At 36.8% G+C, this 5,895-nt stretch overlaps 1 pseudogene; it reads left to right on the top strand.

Annotated features, from left to right (window-relative positions):
* Window positions 1-2,082: 2,082 nt before the first annotated feature.
* Window positions 2,083-3,772, top strand: LOC116465258 (heat shock transcription factor, Y-linked-like; annotated as a pseudogene).
* Window positions 3,773-5,895: the final 2,123 nt, after the last annotated feature.

Below are 5,895 nucleotides of genomic sequence, written 5' to 3'. Positions count from 1 at the left end.
ACACTTACCAATGCCAAGGAGTTAGATTTTAATACACCACCTTTCAACCATGAACATATAAAATTCTTATTGTAAATGGGGCATGGTTATTTTTCAAAAGAAGGAATATTTTATTCAATACTATGATTACTTCACAAATTCAAGTCCTGTTTTATAATGATACCATTATCTTGCAGGACACAAGGATTATTTCTTTAAAAATCATTTTTGAATAGATATTTGGCCCTTGGAGCCAAATAAAAAATATTTCTGCTTAGACACACTTACAAATGTGCTTTACTTAAAACACTTTCTTGTTATTATTATTTTTTTAAATCTCCTACTTTTTGGGATCTCTTTACAAGTAGACCACTTGCTTTTAAAGTCTTTTACGTCATTAACATTTGTCAGATATTTACAGATGTACCAAATAAAATTATTATTTATTCTACTGATATGATTAAAAAAATGTTTTAAGTAGATATGCACATAAATAACTTTTTATTCTGAAATCTAATCAGTTAGTTTTATTCAAATTTGTTTTCATCTTAGTTTTTAAGGTAAATTTTACATCATTTAAAATTACTTTAGAGTGTAAAATTCAATGGAATTTAATATGTTTATAATGTTGTGCAATCATCATCTTTCTCTAGTTCTTTTTTTTTTAATTATACTTTAGGTTTTAGGGTACATGTGCACAATGTGCAGGTTTGTTACACATGTATCCATGTGCCACGTTGATTTCCTGCACCCATTAACTCGTCATTTAGCATTAGGTATATCTCCTAATGCTGTCCCTCCGCCCTCCCCCAACCCCACAACAGTCCCCGGAGTGTGATGTTCCCCTTCCTGTGTCCATGAGTTCTCATTGTTCAGTTCCCACCTATGAGTGAGAACATGCGGTGTTTGGATTTTTGTCCTTGCGATAGTTTACTGAGAATGATGTTTTCCAGTTTCATCCATGTCCCTACAAAGGACATGAACTCATTTTTTATGGCTGCATAGTATTCCACGGTGTATATGTGCCACATTTTCTTAATCCAGTCTATCGTTGTTGGACATTTGGGTTGGTTCCAACTCTTTGCTATTGTGAATAGTGCCACAATAAACATACGTGTGCATGTGTCTTTATAGCAGCATGATTTATAGTCCTTTGGGTATATACCCAGTAATGGGATGGCTGGGGGAGCCAAGATGGCCGAATAGGAACAGCTCCGATCTCCAGCTCCCAGCCTGAGCGACACAGAAGACGGGTAATTTCTGCATTTCTGCTTGAGGTACCGGTTTCATCTCACTAGGGAGTGCCAAACAGTGGGTGCAGGACAGTCCGTGAAGCGCACCGTGCGCGAGCCGAAGCAGGGCGAAGCATTGCCTCACTCGAGAAGCGCAAGGGGTCAGGGAGTTCCCTTTCCTAGTCAAAGAAAGGGGTAACAGACGGCACCTGGAATATCGGGTCAGTCCCACACTAACACTGCACTTTTCCAACGGGTCTTTCTCTAGTTCTTAAACATTTCTATTGCCCAAAAGGAAACCCTGTATCTACTTAACATTTATTTCTGTTCCCCAGCCCCTGACAACCAGTGACCTACCTTTTATCCTTATTGTGATATCTTTTTATCATATAAGCTTTGCACTGCATCAGTTTTCAATCCAATATGCCAAACTGACAGAGCTTTTAAAATAGTTATTTTTTTTTATTTTGTCCAATTACCAGGCCCTATGCTCCTCACACCAATCTAGTAAGAGTGTTTGTCAGGGAGAAAATTACATTTATTTCAGAGATTGAGGACATTATTTATTTCCTTATTTATTTAAAAAATTTTACAGGGATGAGATTTTTTGCAGATTACACTGTGTAAGTAATCAGTCTATAGTTTATTTTTACTGAATACATTTCTCAGACTGGAGAAGGACTCTTTGCCAGATTTTTATGTTTGTTGCTAGGAGACAGAAGTCCACTGTGATATCATGGCTACTCAAATTGGGAACCACTGTGATGATCTAAATTACTTTACCTGTGTAGGCCTAGTGAAGGACCATTTGAAGCTGCAGTATTGACAACCATGCAGGCTGAAATATTAGGTATAGAAATACTTATTTAAGATGGCACATGTTTCTTCACAAACTCAAGATGTTTCTCCTAAAGATTAATCAAGTGGTTCAGAAGCCTCCACTAGGTCTCCACTGTGTGAACACACACTCCCTGGGGACTCAGACTTAAGGTCAATGATTGAAGAAAATGATTTTTAGGTTTTGTCACAAGGATTTTTATTAAAAAGTCCATGTTACACAGTTTATGTCTCTGAGCCAGATAAAGATAATAATTTTCTTTCTCTGACCTTTCCCAGAAAACTTTGGAAAATAGATGAAAATGACCAATTCAATTCTATTTCATGGGATGAAAATGGAACTTGCATAGTGACTAATAAAGAATTCTTCAAAAAAGAAATTTTGGAAATAAAGACTCCTTACAGAATATTTTAAACTGACAGTAAGAAAAGCTCAGTTTGACATCTCAGTCTTTAGGGATTTAGTAAAATTCAACAGAATTTTCAAACATCTGATCTTCTAGCTGACTTTCTGGCAGGAGAAAAAGAAGTCTCTGTTTTAAGCAAGATATTCAAAATAATTCAGTTACCACTTCATGCAGAGTATGCATGTAATTTCATTTTGTCCACCAATAAATATGTTAATAAATTCAGTTAGACCAGACTTTGAAAATTATATAAAATATAAAAGTAAAAATTATTTAACTTTTTGAAATTATTGAGGGCAGCTTCAGCATTAAACATTCAGGGTTTTAAGAGATTTTGTTAACAACTTTGAATCTTACCAATGAACTCCAAATAAACTCACCACAGCCACTTAATAAAATTTTACTATTAATATGTAACATGTTTTCACTTGAGGGCATAACAATCTGAGTGCTTTTTTCCAACAAGCACAGTCTCAAAAATAGTAAACAATGTTGAAGAATTATTTGATGACATTAACATTGTCTCACAAAACAGAAATCTGAGATTTTATGTGTTACATTTTTTATTGTCACTTGTCTCTTCTTTTAAAATGGCACTGAATTGCCTTCTCCTTTGGTTTTTGTTAAAGTTCTATGATAATCCAAATTTCAAATATGGCTGTCCCCAGCTTTTAGTAAGACTGAAAAGAAGAATTGAGATTAAAAATGCTTGTCTTGTATACACTTTATTTACTGAAGACTTCAAGAAAAAGCACTGTATAGCAGGGGTTAATGTGGAAAATAATAATTCTGGCTTAGCTCCTGAAACTCATGGAGAAAGTTCATTTTCAACCTCCACAAATTTAAATATCCCTCTAACAAGGAAATCTTCTGTCAGCCAGAGAATCGCTAGTTCACCTGGCACAATTAGAAAATATTTTCCTCCTGCTCCATTTTCAACCTCAGTTGGACCATCAGAACAAACTGCAAGAGATCAACATGATATTTTAAATCAGTTGACCAATATTCATATACACTCTCTTAGCACCTACATGCAAACAAATGGCCACATTGTGAATTTTGTTACAACCACAACTTCTCCATACCACATTATATCTCCCTTACAAAATTGTTCTTTGAGGCTGATAGTGGAGCCATGTACTTTTCCAAACAGATATCCCGAGGTTATCAGTCAATGAGGCTCCTTATCCTAACCTGCTAATAGCAGGCAACCCGTGGTTGCCAATTCCTATGACAGCTGATACATCAGCTGCTTCTTGTTCCAGGCCAGCTCTTCAACCATCTTCACCAGACAAATATCACCCTAATTACAATTGATCTTCCACCAGAAGAGTACCAGATTATGCACGATAACAGAGGCTGAAATTTACATTGACAAAAACGTTAAAAATTCCTGCAATTCACTTATTGAATAATAAAATTACAGGTTTACCTTTATGCTTGATCTTTCTTTATTTCTAAAAAAAAATAAATAAATGGTGAAGAGAAAAATTGCATTTAGTTACAGTGGCAGGTTATGGTACCGCATTGTTTTAGAAATATATGGGCTTTTTGGTCATTTGACAGGAAATTTGACATACCCTTTTATAAATTAGTTTATTTAGTTATCTAAAGATGAATAAATAATAGAGGGATATAGTCCCTTTGCTGCTGCAACAACACAATATCACCAACTAGGTAATTTGTAAAAAGACTTACTTTGTTCATGGTTGTGGAGGTTGGGAAGTCCAAGGGGATGCATCTGGTGAGGCGTTCTTTCTGTGTTACAACATGGCAGAAGGGCAACATATGGTGAAGGACATGTGATGAAGAGGAAATTGGGGCCAAACCCATCCTTTGATCCAAAGCCCACTCACACAATAAAAAAACTGTTCTCCAGATAATGCTATCAATCCACTCATGAGGATGCACCCTCATGGCTAATCACCTGTTAAAGGTCCTACCTCTCAATACTATCACAATGGCCACAGAATTTAATGTGAAATTTGGAGGTGACTTCAAAACTATGGCAGCAGGCAAGGGAAAGGAAAGAACTGGAGTTGGGGAAAAGTAATAAGTGACTTCTCAAGTAGTCTGGCATAAATCAAATGAGGGCCTAAATTATGATGGCACAAAGGGGATAGATGCATGCACACACACACACACACACACACACACACACACACACACACAGAGAGAAAATCTAGAGAATCAAATGAGGTCATAAATTAGGATTGCACAAATGGATAGATGCACACACACACACACACTCACACACTCAGAAAATCTAGAAAAATATTAACACACACTATGTATTTCAGTATTTTCTCAATTACTTTCCTCCAGTTATTTTAAACTTGACTTTTAGTTTTCAAAAGTTGTCTTCATTACAGTTTACACTTAGTAAACTCAGTAACCAGGATCACAATTATTTGTGTCATCACTTGACTAATAAAGTTCACATGATATTATGGTCGTGGGTTGCATCACTGTCAGTACATGGTGAAATTTTACAGCTGGCATTAGCAATAGACCCTGTTGATCTCCATCAAAGGATTCCAAAAGTTTCTCCCTTTAATTACCTCCTGCAACAGTCCACCTTTCATGTTTTCTAATACACACTTTCTTCCTTTTTATCCTAAGACAGAGTCTCGCTCTGTTACCCAGGCTGAGGGCAGTGGCAGGATTTCAGCTCACTGCAACCTCAGCCCCTGGGTTCAAGCAATTCTTGTGCCTCAGCATCCTGAGTAGGTGGCGTTAGACGTGTACCAACACACCAAATACTTTTTGTATTTTTAGTAGAGATGGGGTTTCACTATGTTGGCCAGGCTGGTCTTGAACTCCTGGCCTCAGGTGATCCATCCACCCTGGCCTCCAAAAGTGCTGGGATTACAGGCTTGAGCCACCACACCTGACCACTAATGCACATTTAATCACATTGGTTTCATGCTCCATCCGTAGTCAGATTTAATTTCTTTTGTCAGCATTTAATACCTTCTAGATTCTGAGGCTACATCTTCAACATGGCTGAACAAATCTTTTCAAGACCTGATATTTTACTGTCTGTCAGTTTCTTGTGTTTCTGTTTCACCACAGTCCATTTGGAGCAACATTCAGACAACTCCAATTCCAGCCATGCCCTTTCCTATCTGACAACTTGGGTCCCATGTTTTTCTTGGCGATAAAAGTCTCTCTCCCTCTTTGCCTACTTAAGACTCCAACAGCACAGATCTCACTCCTTCCAGGAGGTGCTTCTTATCATTATTACTTTTCTTGTCTGTCTGCCTTGGAGACCCAGCACTGATGTAACATAGTATCTGATATATGCATGTATGTGTGTGTGTGTGTGTATGTGTGTGTGTGTATATATGTATATATGCAAAACATAAAGTCAGCAGGAATAGAATATCTGTCCATGGCCATGTATATACATAATATATATATATTATATATATATCTGT

The sequence above is a fragment of the Hylobates moloch genome, unplaced genomic scaffold, assembly GCF_009828535.3.
Source record: "Hylobates moloch isolate HMO894 unplaced genomic scaffold, HMol_V3 SCAFFOLD_4066, whole genome shotgun sequence".
Lineage (NCBI taxonomy): Eukaryota > Metazoa > Chordata > Mammalia > Primates > Hylobatidae > Hylobates > Hylobates moloch.
Note: the sequence above shows the minus strand (reverse complement) of the source record. Positions and strands in the feature narration are given on the sequence as shown.